The 19,956-nt window shown below is 35.1% G+C and overlaps 1 protein-coding gene across 8 annotated transcripts in view; it reads right to left on the bottom strand.

Annotated features, from left to right (window-relative positions):
- Positions 1–19,956, bottom strand: part of XRCC4 (X-ray repair cross complementing 4) — a 304,283-nt gene that overhangs the window by 198,895 nt on the left and 85,432 nt on the right. The gene's annotated exons all lie outside the window — the stretch shown is intronic.

The following is a 19,956-nucleotide window of genomic DNA, read 5'->3' on the forward strand; positions in this document are numbered from 1 at the left end:
AGTAAGTTTGAGGAAAAAAGTACATTCTCTAATTGCTAGATAAAGGGATCTACTTATCCATCTACCTACTAATCTATCTACCTATTTATCCATCCGAGTAACCTTGTTAAAATACACTGTTCACATCTTCTAATTTCTGTTTTCTCATATGCTTAATATATCGAGTTTTGAGAGAAATGTTTTACAAACTTTCAACATGATATCTGATCTTTAAATTTCAACTGAAATTGAATTTTCAACTCAGTCAGTTGAATCAATTAATTGTTGCTTTACATATTTCAGTATTATGTTGTTAGGTGAACACAAGTTCTCAGAATTGTAATATTTTCCTACTCATTTGGTTTCCCCCATTCCTATCAACACTTATTGGCTTACAGTATAGATGCTGGCAAAGACTGAGGGCAGGAGGAGAAGAGGATGACAGAGGATGAGATGGTTGGATGGCATCATCAACTCGATGGACATGGGTTTGGGTGGACGTCGGGAGTTGGTGATGGACAGGGAGGCCTGGCGTGCTGTGGTTCATGGGGTCACAAAGAGTTGAACACAACTGAGCGACTGAACTGAACTGAACTGAACTGACAGCTCTTTTAACCTCGTTTCTTGGTGAACTTTGCTAGATCACTCCCCACTCCCATTTGACTCTCCTCTGTGCTGACTCTCTATTTTAGTTCATCTTTATGTTGGCCAATGGCAGCTCATGTGCACCCTCACGGATGTGTGCATGAAACGCTTACTGTGCATAAGGCTGAAACTTGAATCTGACTGGCTGGCCCTCTACAGACCACAGCTGGTGTCCAGGGTAATGAAGCGGTGGTCCCCTTTTAGGCCTTTTTTTTTTTCTCTTGCCTTAATTGGGCAGTAACACTCCGAGTCTTAAGGAGAGTTGCTAGAATTTATAATCAGAAATAGACAATGAAATGAATAGCTATTTAAATGTTCATTTCATGAGTGGCTAGAAAAAGCTATTCTTGCACAATCTTACTGAATGTACTGGTAGGTGGCAGCTGCAGTTCTCAAATAAACTATAGGGTTAATCCACACTCCTTCAGAATGAGATAACAGGCAAATGAAGTATCAACTGTTTTATGATCCAGTAAAACTACAGCTGACCCTTGAACAACATGGGTTTGAACTGCTCACTTCCACTTAGATGCAGGTATGTTTCAATAGTAAAATACTACAATACTGGCTGCTTCTGTGTTGGTTGAATTTTTAGATGCAGATGAACTGCAGATACAAGGACCAACTATAAATTATAGGTGGATTAACCCCTGTGTTGGTCAAAGGTCCACTGTATATCTGTACCACATTTTATAATGTGCAAAATTAGAGACTGTGTTGGAGAAGGTAATGGCAACACACTCCAGTATTCTTGCCTGGAGAATTCCATGGACAGAGGAGCCTGGCGGGCTATAGTCCATGGGTTGCAAAGAGTCAAACACAACTGAGCAACTAACACACACACATATACACCCAAGCAGTGATAGACACAAAACATGCTTAAAGTATAGCTTTGTATAATAATAAAATTCCATTATAAATTATATTTTGATTAATATTTATCTGATGTATTACTTTTATCTTTGTTTTCACCTATTTTGATCCTTATATTTTAGATGTTTCTTATAAACATATCTAAAGTTGGATTTTGCATTTCATAGAATCTGTCTTATAATAGGAGAATTTATATTCACATAATTGATCTACCAATTTACTTCTACATATTACTTTGTTTCTCTATTTACCAAGTATTTACTTTTCCTTTGCTCCATTTTATGATGTTTCATATTCCTTTAAACTACGCATAATCACTTAAAGTATGCTGGTTTTATGTTACTGTATTTTTTATATTATTTCATATTTTGTGGTAATAACTATCTTTTTAATGTGATTGCTACTATGTCAAAGTTAGATAATTCATGTGGGCTGGAGTTTTTAATTTTAAACTTACCCTCAGAAAGAATATTCTCTCCAAAAGATTCCCATTTGCATGGGCTTTGTACTAGCTTCTAAATAGCTTACCATTGCTTTTGCAAGAGTTTGAGAAATTATTTATGACAATCTCTTGGCTTGAGATCCCTGTGCTGTGGGGAGAGTATTAAGTCTAACTCTATTCAAACATGTGCATAGGATGCTCCCTCCCTCTTCACCCTTGCCCTGCCTCCCACAACGAATCCCTAATATCCTATCACTGTGTAGACATTAAATTCAATCCCCTAGAATTATACTGGCTAAATGACCTCTCAGGCCAATGCAGCATAACTCCAGCTTCAAGTTATCTTTTCATTTTCATCCCCTGGCGATTTTACCCCTCTTTTTATGCCTCAGCATTTTTATGTACCTGGAATGAGATGGAAGCTTATAGAATTCGTCAGTCCTAGAAATCCATACAACACTTTTCTAATCACTCACATTACTTCCATGAATATCATTAAATATCTACTGAGTGCTCAGCTCAGCACAAATGTGAATGACAAGAAGGTCATGTTTTCTGTCCACCTGGATTTACAAAAGGCCTGAGGATTATTCATCAGTGTTCTCAGCAATTTCAACATGCAGTATTTCCACTAGTACAGATTTCTACCTAGGACATAAAATACTCTAATTCTACAGTGTCTTCTTCATAATATTTTAAGTTAAATCTAATAAAATCAATTATGTCCAGTGATTATCCTAATCATAGACATGTTTATCACCTCAAGACATGCTAAGAGATTTTTCAGAAAGAATATCTCCTTACACAAACTAATTTTATTAATACTTTCATAGGTTATACTTATTTAGAAAAGAGGGTTTTTTTCATTATGCTCTGGATCAGGAAACTTTCACATTTGTTTTCATTTTGAATTGATAAGTTATAACTAATTCTGCATGTTTGTTCAGTTTTAAAACCTATGATGCTATTTTATAATGGGATTATTTTAAACATTATCTTATCAGATTATAGGTCCTTTAACATTTCACATTATTTAGAGCACTGAGAGAAAAAATAATTTTAGTTATTTAAATTTAAACATATCAAATGGAATACAATCATAACTTATATGTCCTCCATAAAGCAAATTCATATTTGTAACACTTTTACATTGTAATTATGAATTTACTCTGAATAATTTCTTACAGTCTTTAACACAATAAACTCATGTGATGTGTAGATGCAGTCTTTTTTAGCTTAGGAGAAGATATGAGAGATTGAAAGTTTTTTTTAACCAGAAAAACATCAAAACAATATATTAGATGTCCAAAATATATATCAAACTGTTAAGTTTTTAAAATTTCCAGTCCTTGATCTTAGTATTAAAAAGTAATAATTTTTTACTTTTAAAAAGAATAATTTATTTAAAATATTACTGTAAAATATTAACAAAAACTTATCTGAAAGACAACTTAAATATTTGAAATTCTCTCCTAGGCTCTGCTGATAAAATAAAGTATTATATATTCTACAGTTTCAAATTTCATGATAATTTAAATAGTATAAAACTGAGATTTTTTTTTTCTGTTTAGTAAAATATTATATAGTTAGCAAAGGTCATTAATAATGGATAAGACTTCCTAAAAGTTCAAATTTCTTTCTAAGAATCAGGTAATTTTTTTTAATTATCATTTAAGTTAACAACTAATAATTTTTGGTTTTGTCTATTTGCTTCATTTTGTTTTAAGAACCTTAATGCCCTGTATTGTAGAATTTATTTACAAACTTCATACAGGAAGACCTTTGACATGCTAGATAGATTTTATAATATCTTAGGGCTTCCCTGGAAGCTCAGCTGGTAAAGAATCTGCCTGCAATGCAGGAGACCCTGTTTCGATTCCTGGGTCAGGAAGACCCCCTGGAGAATGGATAGGCTACCACTCCAGTATTCTTGGGCTTCCCTGGTGGCTCAGACAGTAAAGAATCCTTCTGCAATGCAGGACACCTAGATTCTTGGGATTCCCTGGTGGCTCAGCTGGTAAAGAATTCACCTGCAATGCTGGAGACCTAGATTCTATCCCTGGGTTGGGAAGATTCCCTGGAGAAGGGAACAGCTACCCACTCCAGTATTTTGGCCTTAGAGAATTACATGGACAGAGGAGCCTGGCAGGCCCCAGTCCATGGGGTCACAAAGAGTTGGACACAACTGTGTGACTTTTACTTTCACTTTCTAGGAATTCACATTTACAAAACATAAACCTTTCTACTAGCTCCTAACATTTTCAAAGTCACATGGCTCTCAGGAGACATGTTTCAGATATACTTTGTACAAATTAAGAGTATTTTCCATATTCATTAAAATTTTCCTTCTGACCTGATAACCATTTTCTCTTAAAGATGCGTTTTGAGTACTTCAAAGGTTACTGTAACAAAATATCATATGTGGATAAGCAGTCAACTCTCCCACCTAAGAATCTGTGACTCGGAAATTAAAACTCATGATTACAGAAAATTACTGATCATTTTGGCCACAGACCCTTAGGGTTTGATCATGACTTGGATACTAAAGTCATAAATATTGGAAGCTTACTGATATAACTCATGATTTAACTTTCTATCCTTGGTCTTCTCCCTGAATTAAATTGCAACGTTTTGTTTTACAGTGCTCTGTCCATAGGTATAGAAGTACTGAAACATGTCCATTAAGATCATTTCACTAATGAAATTCAGTTCCCAAATTTGGCAGTGCTGATGAGTAATGAGATTTCAATCAACATTAATGAATCAGTTCATACAACTTCAGACAATCTAAAGAAGAACAGCTTTATTTAGGACACTTTCTAAATCTTATTTATTCAGAATTATTTTTTTCTTTTTTTCCAGACTAATAAATAACTTGAGAACTCCAACTGCTTGAAGATAAGCTATTGGGAAAAGGACTGACACCAGACCTGAGAGACTCCACAACAGGAGCAAAGACTATTTCAAAAGCCACAGATGTCTGCCACATGACAGTTCACATGCTGACCATGATGTAATGAAAGTCCTCTGTCCCCACTGTATTCGTCACAAGGAGTGGTAGCCATCTGTTCTTTATTTATGTTTCTAGAAACCAAGTAACTTTAGAGATATATTCACATGGGAAAATAATGTGTATTAAAAACAAAAAGGAGACAGCTATAAATACCTCAGTGGCAAAATGTGTGATACATTTTAGTAGGTGTACAACTTAAGATTTAATCAAAAGACTTCCAGGTACAGGTTAAGAGGTAGTTCGGAGTTAACAGAAATTGGCGAACTCCATAAATTCCACTATTACAAATTGACTGTCATTAAAATAGGAATTCAAAGATAAGAAAGGAAATAAAATGCAGTTAATTTTAATTCCCCCACTCCCAGGTCAACAAGTGAATAGCCAAGTGAAGTTCAGAGAGCTCACAGTTAATTTAGTTGAAAATGACAAGAGCAAGCAGGTTAACCTTACATAAGAGAATTAACATCCTTACTGCAGAAAATAAATGAACGTAGATTTTATATCAGTCTTGGGCTTCAATACCTACTCAAAGAGACTAAATAAGATTTAAAGGTATATGGCTAACCAGACTTTAGGGTAACAGTACTGAACAGTTGCTGGTATAAGTAAGCCCTAAGTAGCAAGTTCACAGAAAATTATGAGTCCAGGTTCAAGGACAAGATGGAAAATGTAGTCTACTTATTAAAGTTCTTTATATTTCTAATAGAAAAGACAAATGAACAAATACGGTGAGTCAAAGAAAGAATAGTACTTCATGAGTAAACCTGGAGCAAATTAGTGCTCTTTTAGCACCTAATTCTACTAAGATTTTAAAAACTGCAACTGATTTGAATTGAAATAAAATATATAAATGGAGTTGAATATACTAATAAGTATTACAAAGATTCCCTAAACCTCTTTCACCAGATATTATTTCTATCCTTATCTATTAAAAGGTATTATTTGTAATCATAGGGTCAAAAGTTTCTTATTATTCATCCAATAAAAGTAAAAAGAACTGAGAACAAAATTGTCACTTAAAAGCGATGTGTCTCTTTTTATTGGCTTCCTCATCTGTAAAATGCGGATGATAGTATCAACTGCACACAGTTGCTTTATTATTAAATGGGCTTATATTTGCAAAGTACTTATAACAATCTTGGCTCATATAAATGCTATATTAAGTGCCTGAAAAATGACAATTTTAGAATACCATATAACAAATTTAAAAACAAATGTTTCAAAGTAGTCAGGTTTAAATTTAGTCTTCTTTAATTGTGGCGGAGTGGGGAGAGGGAAGGAAGACATAGAGGTCTGCACTTTCTCTTCTGGCCCTAGGTGATAGCAGTCTATAAACAACAAAAAGATAAGTCCATATGCAGATGACACCACCCTTATGGCAGAAAGTGAAGAGGAACTAAAAAGCCTCTTGATGAAAGTGAAAGTGGAGAGTGAAAAAGTTGGCTTAAAGCTCAATATTCAGAAAATGAAGATCATGGCATCTGGTCCCATCACTTCATGGGAAATAGATGGGGAAACAGTGGAAACAGTGTCAGACTTTATTTTTCGGGGCTCCAAAATCACTGCAGATGGTGACTGCAGCCATGAAATTAAAAGAGGCTTACTCCTTGGAAGGAAAGTTATGACCAACCTAGATAGCATATTCAAAAGCAGAGACATTACTTTGCCAACAAAGGTCCATCTAGTCAAGGCTGTGGTTTTTCCAGTGGTCATGTATGGATGTCAGAGTTGAACTGTGAAGAAAGCTGAGCGCCGAAGAATTGATGCTTTTGAACTGTGGTGTTGGATAAGACTCTTGAGAGTCCCTTGGACTGCAAGGAGATCCAACCAGTCCATTCTGAAGGAGATCAGTCCTGGGTATTCTTTGGAAGGACTGATGCTAAAGCTGAAACTCCAATATTTTGGCCACCTCATGTGAAGAGTTGACTCATTGGAAAAGACCCTGATGCTGGGAGGGATTGGAGGCAGGAGGAGAAGGGGACGACAGAGGATGAGATGGCTGGATGGCATCACCGACTCTATGGACATGAGTTTGGGTGAACTCCGGGAGTTGGTGATGGACAGGGAGGCCTGGCATGCTGCGATTCATGGGGTCGCAAAGAGTCAGACACAGCTGAGTGACTGAACTGAACTGAACTGATACATAAAATAGATAACTTATACGGACCTACTATATAGCACAGGGAACTCTACTCAACCCTCTGTAATGACCTATAATGGGAAAAGAATCTAGTATATATATAACTGATTCACTATGCTATACGCCTAAAACTACACAACACTGCTATATACCTGAAACTAATACAACACTGTAAACACTGCAAATCACCTATACTTCAATAAATTTTTTTTTAAGGCTAAGTTTGAAGCCCTTCACAAAGTAAATTTTGCCAAGCATGTTTCTATGAATTGTTCCAGGAGATTTTATTCTATTATCATATATTTTTTATTTCACTCTTTCTGGGATTTTCTACTTTTCCTCCTCAAGTTTTCATTACTAGAGACTAACTCCCAGGAAGACATGAGTGAAACAGAGTAGTGATTAAACCTTTGTGAAACAAGGTCTCAAAGGTCCCTTGGTCCTTTACCTTCATCGTACCAAAAAGCCCTGCCTTACACATAACTTGGTCATGCTGGAACTATATTACAATTTTGTCTTCACTAAATTTCCTAAATTCAAATATATCTTCTTCACTGTGCCTATCTTTCTCAGCCACATGCAGTGTTCTGGAACATTCATGAATGCCTCTCAAACTGAAAGCACCATTACTCTGTGTCAAACATTTCCACTCTATTCGCAAACTTCATTATGTTCTCCAACTACCCTATCTAAATGACTGACAGTCCCATTAGGTTATAAATTCTTTAAAGAAAGAGAATTATCTGCCTTGAAAATAGGTCAAAATATGATTTGGAAATAAAAGCAACACTGAAATGACCAACCACTATTTTTTCAAATAATGAAAGTATAGAAAGTTTTCAATAATTTTGAGGAGTATCAAGATATTTTATAATATAATAAAATATTATATTTAAATTGATTATTATTTTCATATTTTCTATGTAATCCTCAAACATATTGACTATTGTATCCTCCTTCTGTTTACTAATCTCAAAATTCTGCATTAACAAAAATTATATAAAACTTAACAAGTTATAGAAATTTAATTCCCAATATATTCCTTCTCTTAATTTGGATGTCTGTGTTATAGTGACATATATTACTTGGAGAAGTAAAGTATTTTGGTGAGCAGTGTTAAAAAAGAAACTGTTAAAGGAATGAATAACTATGCCAATTAAAAATTACTTTATACTTTTGCTCAATTTTGTACATACAAGATTAGATCATTTTGATTATCATATTTTCTATTTCATAACTAAAAAGAAAAGCAGTTTCTTATGAAAAACTGAGTAACATCCCCTTCTGTCTCATACAATTAAAATTGATTACAGTTCTCCAGTATAACATGCAACAGTCTTACACAAATTTTGATATTCATTATGAGTCATAAAAGACAAACATTAAATTATCTTCATCCATTCGTAAATTACTTCCCCCTACTTTCCTCTTTTGTTTCTTAAAATTCATGATAACTTTACAGTATTGACATTACTATCATCTTTGCATGAAATAACTTGTTTTGTATATATTGGAAGAATTTCTGCTTTTTTAAAATATATTTCAGATAAAATCTCTTTCATAGGTTGACAATAATTTTACATTAATCATCAGTACGATATCCTTTCACATTATTTCTGGAATATGGACAATAATTCTTTCACAATCTAGAACTCCAATCTAATCCTTGTGTAAAATGTCATATGTGGGGTAGCTATTTTTCTTCATTTATTTAAAAGAAAACAAGAATTCTTTTAAAATGGAAAAATAATCTATTAGATCACCTAGTTCATCTTCTGTCATGGATTTATTCCTAGCCCAGAAGGATAAGAGATCATGACAGAAGATGATGTCTTAGACCTTTACTTGATAGAAATCCCATGGTTTCACAAATTTAAAGTTATTAAATATAGTCAGCTTTTCTCAATTTGTTTTCAACAGATTAAAATCCCACATAAGCATTTAGATTTAGGGAATGCTTCCTCAATATAAGGTTATTAGAGAGCAGTAATATGTTTATATGCAAAAATTTCCAAATTGCATTTGAATAAGCAAACTCTTTACCAAATAATGTACTATTCACCTAAATGTAGGTTCTTGATAAACAGCCAATTGGATGGACAATAAATTTCAAAATTTGTATTTTCAAGATTTGTGTTTTCAATCGTAGATAAACAAAGCTTGGGGGTGTGTTTTTCTTAACAGTTTTCATTAATGCACTATATAATAACTTTCTCTTTATTAAAAATGCATTTATGCTCTTAAATGCTCACAGCACTATTTTATGTAACAAAAAAAAATTTAAATCCATACTTCTTAAAGTAGGTTTTATGTCATATTAGAAGTATGTGGCTATGAATCAAGGAAGTGGACACAGCAATCCACATTATCAACTGGCACACTTAACTAAGGCATGTTGAGAGGTGGACATTTTTCTTAATATTAAAACTATCACAAGTATATTATGGAAGAGAATATTGAAGTCATGGGCATATTCTAATTCCATTTTTAACAAAAATAATGCACACATTATTTAAAAAGTCAAGGAGTTCTACAAGATTTATCTTGAAACAGCCCCATTCCATTCCTCCACATAGATTTCATCTTACCAAAAGCAACCCTTTTCATGCTTTTAGCTATTTTTCATGACTTGTCAATTTTAGCCATTCACTAATTATTTCCTTTATAGACTTTCTTCAATCTCTTCATTACTATAAGATGTGGATTTAACTCTTACTACTCCTCACCCCTAGGTTCATTTTCTCTGCTTCCACTCATTCACCAAAGTTATATGTTTTAATAAATCATTTCAATGTTTACATAATAACATAATGTGTAAAACTGTTCACAGCTGAACTATGTAATACACTACATTTTATTATTTTCTTCCTTGTACAACTACAGTTGACATGAGCAACACAGGTTTGAACTGCATGAGTCCACTTATACAAAATGATACAATCCAAGACTGGTTAAATCAGGGGGTGTATACAGAGATGCAGATACAGAGGAACTGCCAATACAAAGGAACTGCAGGTATAAAAGGCCAACTTTAAAATTACAGGCAGATTTTTGGCTGGACAGAAGGTCAGTGCCCCTAACTCCCATATTATTCAACAATCAATTTTTTTTTTTTCTGAATGACTTATTGCCTCATTTTTTCATTTGTTTTGTATTTTATATACTTATCATTAATTCACCCAGTAGAGTTATGAATGTCTCTCAAAATGTATGTGTGTGTAGTTGCTCAGTTGTGTCCAACTCTTTGTTACCCTTTGGACCGGAGCCCGCCAGACTCCTCTGCCCATGGAATTTTTCAGGCAAAACAACATTTTATATTACAGGATTTCCCCCAGTGTCTGGCAATCATTGCTGCCCATCTGTATTTGACAGTGAAAAGCTAAAACTTGATTCTGCATATGGGGAGGCCTCAGTATGTTGTCATCATGCACAACATATTCAAAGATCTCCCCCATCACCCAATATCTGAGAGTCTTTACTCTTGATCAGCTCATTTTTACATGTAGGAGTTCAAGACTGGCTGCTTGTATTAAAATTAAGCAAGGGAAGGGAGCTTGCTTCTAGTTTCATTATGGAAACTTTCATTTAATCCTCATGTTTTTAGTAAAGTCACTCAATCTTTCTTCAGCTTTGTTTGGTATCTGTGAACCCAGATTTTTTTTTCCTGCCCTGAGAATGAGAAGTGGGAAAATTAGGTGCATGGCTATCTGGGTGGTCTAAGTACCCCTTATTATCCTTCAGCAAATTGTCATGGTTTTCACACTGTTCTATACCCTCAGCTTTGGAGGTAACTGGTACCTCCAGTTCCCGAGGCTTCTGTTTAGCAATCAGTTTGCCTCTGTAGCAACCTCTCCTAAAAGAACCAGACTCTTTTACCATTCCATTTACCAAGTTACAAATCATTTGTCTCCCATCTTCAAAACTTGTATAGATATTTCTTAGATATCCTCTACTATTCTTCTTGACTTTAGGAATTTATACCTCATTTCTGCCATGTTAACAGAAAGTCTCATATGAAATAGTTAAAGCAATATATGAAGACACTTCAAAGAAATTTTACACTTATGCTAGCTAATACGCCAATCAGTTCATTCTACTTAGCCAAAAAGAATAGGGTGGTAATGTTTGAAGAACAGTGTTTAAATAAACATAGTCTCTGACATATAAAAACTAATGAAAAACATCTCTGACAAAATAACAAAGGTAAAACAATGGAGCAAAGACAGTTTCAACAAATGATGCTAGAACAATTGAACATCCATATGCAAAAAAAAAAGTCTAGAAACAAACTTTATACACTTCACAAAAATTAACTCAAGATGGGGAGCATAGAACTATATGTATAGTACAAAACTATAAAACTCCTAAAAGAAAACAGAGGAAAAAATTTAGATAACCTTGGTTAAGCCAGGGTGTTTTTAGATACAATACCAAAGACACAACCCACCAAAGAAATAATTGATAAACTGAACTTAGTTTAAAAAATTCTGTTCTGCAAAAGACAATTTCAAGAGAATGAGAAATAAGCCACCAACTGGGAGACAATATTTGCAAAAACAAATATGATGAAAGACTTATCCAAAATATACCATGAATCCTTAAAACTCAACAATAAGAAAACAAACAAACTCATTTAAAAATAAAGACCTTAACAGATGCCTCACCAAAGAAGATCTACAGATGACAAATAAGCATATAAAAAATGTTCCACACCATATGTCATTGGGGAAATGCAAAGTAAAACAATGAGGTCTCACCACACACCTATCAGAATGGCCACAATCTGGAACACTGATAACATCAAAATCTGACAAAGTTATAGAGCAACAGAAGCTTTTTCATTGCTGGTAGGATTGCAAAATGGTACACTCACTTTGGGAGAGTGCTTGGCAGTTTCTTATAAAACTTAATATACTCTTACCATACAATCTTGCAATTATACTTTTTACTATTTATTCAAAGGAATCAAAAACATATCTACACAAAAAATCTATACATAGAAATGTATAGCAGCTTTATTCATAATTGCCAAAACTTGGAAACAACAGAGATGTCCTTCAGTAGGTGAACAAATAAACTGTAGTACATCCAGACAAGGGAGTATTATTTGGCACTAAAAAGGAAATGGGCTATCAAGCTATTCAAGACATTAAAAAATCCTAAATGTATATTATGTATTTGAATACCAAGGATACACTCAGGGCTATCAGCCTTTAGTCATATAATCTTCATCGAGAATTTTAATTTATCATTTAGTTTTAATGTCTTTAATAAGTTTTTTCCAATTACACTAAAAACACTAAAAAAATAGAATATACTCTTCATTCTTAAAAATATCCTATTCATATGCTGTATTATCTATGAAAGGAACAATGTTTAGAAAGATGAGACAAAAAAAAATCAAAGAACATAAAACCCAAAAATATAAATTCAGTCCCTAAGACTCATTCGTACTATGTGACTCATTCCATAAAAAACTTTTCACTTTCTATACAATGAATAAATCACCTTGAAACAAATGTAAATACAGCAGTAGGGGCAAAAAAGAGGATGAGTCATGCCAAAAGAGGGCATGAATGCAATAACAAAATAAATCTAAACAAAGCAAAATATTTTCTTAAAGTGAAGTCTATCAAATGACTCAATAATCTCCCTAGGTATGTAATGAATGTCCTTTCACCTAAGCCCCATCACATCTGAGAACTAGTGCAGACAAAGCACTTGAGAAAACCCCATCTGGACCAGACCACTACTGACCACGGAATATGCCTTGATGAATGTCTTAAATTTTCAACTATGTTTGTCATTCAAAAGGCAAAGAAGACAGGTTACATTCCCTGAAGAATATCCTTGTAAATAAATGATGCTTGAAGACCTCATTTCAAAATGAAAGGTTATATCCTTTTCAGTTTACCCTTCTAAAAATTTTGAAATAAATTAGCTAACAGTTTTCTGGCACTGAACATATTTCATTCAAAACTGACATCAGTTATAATAGCTTGGTTAATTTACTCTTTCATTTTAAAGCTACCAATTTCTAGAAAGCATATAACTAATGAGAGTAAAATTAACATGTAAAAAAGACATGAATATTACAGATATTGTCTGTATAAAGGTAGAGAAAAAAAGAGATAAAATAACAAAAGCTTTAAATAAAATATACTAGTAGTTCTTAGTTTTTAAGTGATTTTTGAAAGAAATCATTGTTTTAAGACTTCTCAAGTTTTTCTTGGTACCAAATGAATATTGATATTCAAATTGTGTAAATCATTTTAAAGTATTCTACATGCTAAACTATGCTCATCTAAGAGCTTCTTCCTGATTTTAACTCTAATTCTAGAATAGGCCCATTTAAATGAATCTTCACATGTTGGAATGAAATCTACGGAGGACAGAGTTAGAGACTCAGTAAACATTTATTTTGTACTTTTCATTTCACATCATGTAAGAACACATGAAATTAATGCTTGAAAGCCCTTTTAGGCTAGTGAACATAACTGGCAGGTGACTGGTATGTATGGAGCAATTAATAGTTTTCTATACTCTTGCTTGAATATAGGAGCTGAGGGAATTGCTCTCTAAAGGTGACAAAAGTTATATTTTGTTACAATACTTTAATCCTTTTCCTCTTTAGAAATATATCCAAGTTCTCTTCAGAGTTTGATGAGGACTCTCCCATGGAAGTCTGATCAAGAACTTAATCTTGAGCATACTTTTAGCAAGCAAGATCTGACAAGCTTTGTTTGTAGTAAATACATTTTTAAGATGTTCTTTTTTAGAGAAGTTTTAGGTTCACAGCAAAATTGAGAGAAAGATAGAGAAATTCCCCATATACCCCCCTACACCTATGCATCAGCTTTCCCCATTATCAACATATTCTACTATCTGATGTACCATAGTTTATTTATCAGTTCACCTACTGAGGAACAACTTAGTTGCTTCTAGTTTTTGGCAATTATAGATCAAGCTGGTATAAACATCCTTATGCATATCTTTGTGTGTACATAAGTTTACAGCAGCTTTATTTATAGTTGCCAAAACCTGGAAGCAACCAAGATGTCCTTCAGTAGGTGACTGGATAAATAAACTGTGGTAATTTAAATTTAAATTACATGAAACAAATTGTTACTTTTCTAAATGTATGATTATTATCATACCAGATATGCCTGCATAAATTATATCCATTTTCTTCCTCATTTCTCAGCCCTAAAGCTAAAAATTATTTGTTTTAAAGGATGCATGAAGGGTGAAAAGAGAGAGAATTCTGGATAAAAACTGATAACAACAGCAAGAGTACAGAATAAAAAAAAAAAAGTGGTTTCTGAGTAGATCACATGCCTCTGTTATGGATATATAAGAATCCACAACTGGGAATGATTAGAAATGAAGAGGGATGAAGACAGAAGTCAATTAATAAACACCTTAAAAGCTGTGTGAGTCTGAGCCATATTCTGAAGGGGATCAAGAGGCACTGTGTAGTTACCTCTTGACTTGTCCAGTTGATTTGTAAACTTGATACTTAAAGAAATCACTTACATAAAATAATCCTAAAAATAACTCCATATTTTGTCTATGATTAAATATTTAATGAATGGCTACTGTCACAGGCTTCAATATTGGACTCCCCCAAATTATTCACTTCCCAATCCCTCTAACCTGTAAATATTACTTTACATGGCAAAAGATGGGATTAAGTTAAATATCTTGAGAGACAGAGCTTGTCCTCTTTATAAGAGAGAATCAGAAGGAGTTTACACACATAAACACACATACACACAAACACACAAAGAAGGTGACGTGAAGATGAGGTAAAAATTGTAGTGACATGGCCATAAACCAAGAACAGTAGCAATAAACGTGAAAAAAGGCAAATAAAGTAATGTGAACGTCATTTTTATAGCACACTTAAAAATGAGTAAGATGGAGAGGGAGGAGCCAACATGGCGGAGGAGTAGGACGGGGAGAACACTTTCTCCCCCACAAATTCATCAAAAGAGCATTTAAACGTCGAGTAAATTCCACAAAACAACTTCTGAATGCCGGCAGAGGACATCAGGCACCCAGAAAAGCAACCCAACTCTTCGAAAGGAGGTAGGAAAAAATATAAAAGACAAAAAAAGAGACAAAAGAGGGAGGGACTGAGTTCCGTCCCAGGAAGGGAGCCTTAAAAAGAGAGAAGTTTCCAAACACCAGGAAACCTTCTTACTGCCGAATCTGTGCCGAGCTTTGGAAACACAGAGGGCAACATAAAAGGGAGAAAAAAAATAAATGAACAATTAAAAATCGCAGATTGTGAGCCCTACAGTAACTCCCCCAGCGGAGAAGCAGCGCAGACGCCTGCACACGGCATTAGCAAGCGGGGGCTGGGCAGGGAAGCGGGGTGCGGGCTCTGTCCCTTAGAGTAAGAATCGGCCCGAATGTCCTGAGCGCTATCTGAGCGAAATAATTTGGGCTAGCAAACCAGACTGTGGGATATCTACCACGCGAAAAGCCAGCCCTAACCTAAGACACCACCAGGCCCGCGCACAGAACAAAGGACTGAACAAAGATAGCCAGTTGCAGACCTTCCCCCTCCGGTGACAGGCAGCCAGAGCCTTAAGGGGGCAATCACAGCCCAAGAGAGACACTATCTATAAAACTGTAAGCAGGCTTCTTTGCTAACTAAAACTTCTTGGGGGTCTGGACGGTCAACATCTGCCTGAGAAGGTGCGCCGGTTTTACACCCAGATAACCGAGTGGCAGGGAGGCGATAAGTCACAGCATTGGCGCCCGCCAAACACATCACCTGAGCTGCTCGGATCTGGGAAGAGCACAAAACGCAGGCCCAACCGAGTCTGCACCTCTGAGGACTACCCGAGTGCCTGAACCTGAGTGGCTTGGACCTGGGAGCTCAGCCCAGGGCCGGCCTCTGATTGTTCCCGGAGGAACAACCTAGAGCCCCAGCAGTGTGGGCAGGGAGGCTACACGCGCAGTGAGCAGGGGCAGACCCAGTGTGGCTGAGGCACTGCGAGCGCACGCCAGTGTTATCTGTTTGCAGCACCCCTCCCTCCCTCCCCACAGCGCAGCTGAAAAAGTGAGCCTAAATAAAATAAAAAAAATAGTGTCCTCCACCGTCCCCTTTGTGTCAGGGCGGGAACCAGACACTGAAGAGACCAGCAAACAGAAGAAGCTATAACAGAGGGAAACGCCTTGGAAGCTACAGGCCATAGATTAAAACCCTGTGGTTACTACGGACTACATAGGAAGGGGCCTATAGATCTTGAGAAATATAAGTCAGACCAAGGAACTAGCCAAAAATGAACTGAACCCACAATACTCACAACAAAACCAGAGAAAGACCTAGATATATTTTTACGCTCAATCTTTCTTTTCTTTTTTTTTTAATTTAAAAAAAAATTTTTTTAAGTCCTCTATTGTCCTTTAATTTTCACTTTTATAACTATTACTTTGCAAAAAAAAAAAAAGACCCTATTTTTTTTTCTTCTTCAGCAAACTTCCTATGTATATTTTATAATTTTTTGACCGTGTTTTGTTTTGTTTTTGTTTTTGTTTTTTTTCTTTTTCTTCTTTTCTTTAACATTGTATTTTTGAAATTCCAAACTCTACTCTAGATTTTTAATTTTAGCCTTTTGGTATATGTTATCAATTTTGTACCTATAGTTTTTTCATAATTTCGGTGACTTTTTTTCCCTCTGTTTCTTTCTCTTCTTCTTTTGTATAACATCGTATATCTGCAATTCCAAACTCTACTCAAGATTTTTAATTTATGCTTTTTGGTATTTGATATCAATTTTGTACCTGTAGTTTCTTTATAATTTTTGCGACACTGTTTTCGTTGGTTTGTTTGTTTTCTCTCTTTATTTTTCTTCTTCTTTTTTTTAACATTGTATTTTTGAAATTCCAAACTCTACTCTAGATTTTTAACTTTTGCTTTTTCGTATTAGTTATCAATTTTGTACCTGTAGTTTCTTTATAATTTTCGCAACCTTGTTTGTTTTTCTTTGTTCGTTTTTTTCTCTCTTTCTTTTCCTTCTTCTTTTCTTTAACATCGTATTTTTGAAATTCCAAACTCTACTCTGATGTTTAATTTTAGCCTTTTGGTATATGTTATCAATTTTGTACATATAGTTATTTTTTTATAATTTCTGTGACTTTTTTTTTCTTTTTTTTCCCCTCTGTTTCTTTCTCTTCTTCTTTTATATAACATCGTATATCTGCAATTCCAAACTCTACTCAAGATTTTTAATTTATGCTTTTTGGCATTTGATATCAATTTTGTACCTGTATTTTCTTTATAATTTTTGCAACATTGTTTTTGTTGGTTTGTTTGTTTTCTCTCTTTATTTTTATTCTTCTTTTTTTTTTTTTTTTAAACATTGTCTTTTTGAAATTCCAAACTCTACTCTAGATTTTTAATTTTGGCTTTTTGGTATTAGTTATCTATTTTGTACCTGTAGTTTCTTTATAATTTTCGCAACCTTGTTTGTTTTTCTTTGTTCATTTTTTCTCTTTCTTTTCCTTCTTTTCATTAACATCGCATTTTTGAAATTCCAAACTCTACTCTAGATTTTTAATTTTTGCTTTTATGTATTTGTTACCAATTTTGTACCTTTAAGAACCCAATCTTCAGGACCCATTTTTCACTAGGGAACGAGATTACTGGCTTGACTGCTCTCTCTCCCTTTGGACTCTCCGTTTTCTCCACCAGGTCGCCTGTATCTCCTCCCTAACCCCTCTCTACTCTACACAACTCTGTGAATCTCTGTGTGTTCCAGACAGTGGAGAACACTTAGGGAACTGATTACTGGCTGGATCTGTCTCCCTCCTTTTCATTTCCCCCTTTTATCCTTCTGGCCACCTCTGTCTCCTGCCTCCTTCTTCTCTTCTCTGTATAACTCCGTGAACATCTTTGAGCGGTCCAGTTGTGGAGTGCACATAAGGAAGTGACTACTGGCTAGCCCACTCTCTCCACTATTGATTCCACCTCATCTCATTTGGGTCACCTCTAACTCCCTCCTCCCACTTCTCTTCTCCATGTAACGCTGTGAACCTCTCTGAGTGACCCTCACAGTAGAGAAACTTTTCATCTTTAATGTAGATGTTTTATCAATGGTGCTGTATAGAAGGAGAAGTTTTGAAACTATTGTAAAAATAAGACGGATAACTGGAAGTAGGAGGCTTAAGTCCAAACCCTGACTCCAGGGAACTCCTGACTCCAAGGAACATTAATTGACAGGAGCTCATAAAACGCCTCCATACCGACACTGAAAACAAGCACCACACAAGGGCCAACAAGTTCCAGGGCAAGACATACCAAGCAAATTCTCCAGCAACAAAGGAACACAGCCCTGAGCTTCAAGATACAGGCTGCCCAAAGTCACCCCAAAACCACAGACATCTCATAACACATTACTGGACATTTCATTACACTCCAGAGAGAAGAAATACAGCTCCATCCACCAGAACATCGACACAAGCTTCCCTAACCAGGAAACCTTGACAAGCCACCTGTACAAACCTACACACAGTGAGGAAACGCCACAATAAAGAGAACTCCACAAACTGCCAGAATACAGAAAGGACACCCCAAACTCAGCAATTTAAACAAGATGAAGAGACAGAGGAATAGCCAGCAGATAAAGGAACAGGATAAATGCCCACCAAACCAAACAAAAGAGGAAGACATAGGGAATCTACCTGATAAAGAATTCCGAATAATGATAGTGAAATTGATCCAAAATCTTGAAATTAAAATGGAATCACAGATAAATAGCCTGGAGGCAAGGATTGAGAAGACGCAAGAAAGGTTTAACAAGGACTTAGAAGAAATAAAAAAGAGTCAATATATAATGAATAATGCAATAAGTGAAATTAAAAACACTCTGGAGGCAACAAATAGTAGAATAACAGAGGCAGAAGATAGGATTAGTGAATTAGAAGATAGAATGGTAGAAATAAATGAATCAGAGAGGATAAAAGAAAAACAAATTAAAAGAAATGAGGACAATCTCAGAGACCTCGAGGACAATATTAAACGCTACAACATTGGAATCATAGGGGTCCCAGAAGAAGAAGACAAAAAGAAAGACCATAAGAAAATACTTGAGGAGATAATAGTTGAAAACTTCCCTAAAATGGGGAAGGAAATAATCACCCAAGTCCAAGAAACCCAGAGAGTCCCAAACAGGATAAACCCAAGGCGAAACACCCCAAGACACATAGTAATCAAATTAACAAAGATCAACCACAAACAACAAGTATTAAAAGCAGCAAGGGAAAAACAACAAATAACACACAAGGGAATACCCATAAGGATAACAGCTGATCTTTCAATAGAAACTCTTCAAGCCAGGAGGGAATGGCAAGACATACTTAAAATGATGAAAGAAAATAACCTACAGCCCAGATTATTGTACCCAGCAAAGATCTCATTCAATTATGAAGGAGAAATCAAAAGCTTTTCAGACAAGCAAAAGCTGAGAGAATTGAGCACCGCCAAACCAGCTCTCCAACAAATACTAAAGGATATTCTCTAGACAGGAAACACAAAAAGGGTGTATAAATTCGAACCCAAAACAATAAAGTAAATGGCAACGGGATCATACTTATCAGTAATTACCTTAAACGTAAATGGGTTGAATGCCCCAACCAAAAGACAAAGACTGGCTGAATGGATACAAAAACAAGACCCATACATATGTTGTCTACAAGAGACCCACCTCAAAACAGGGGACACATATAGACTGAAAGTGAAGGGCTGGAAAAAGATTTTCCATGCAAATAGGGACCAAAAGAAAGCAGGAGTAGCAATACTCATATCAGATAAAATAGACTTTAAAACAAAGGCTGTGAAAAGAGACAAAG

Source organism: Bubalus bubalis, chromosome 9, assembly GCF_019923935.1.
Source record: "Bubalus bubalis isolate 160015118507 breed Murrah chromosome 9, NDDB_SH_1, whole genome shotgun sequence".
NCBI lineage: Eukaryota > Metazoa > Chordata > Mammalia > Artiodactyla > Bovidae > Bubalus > Bubalus bubalis.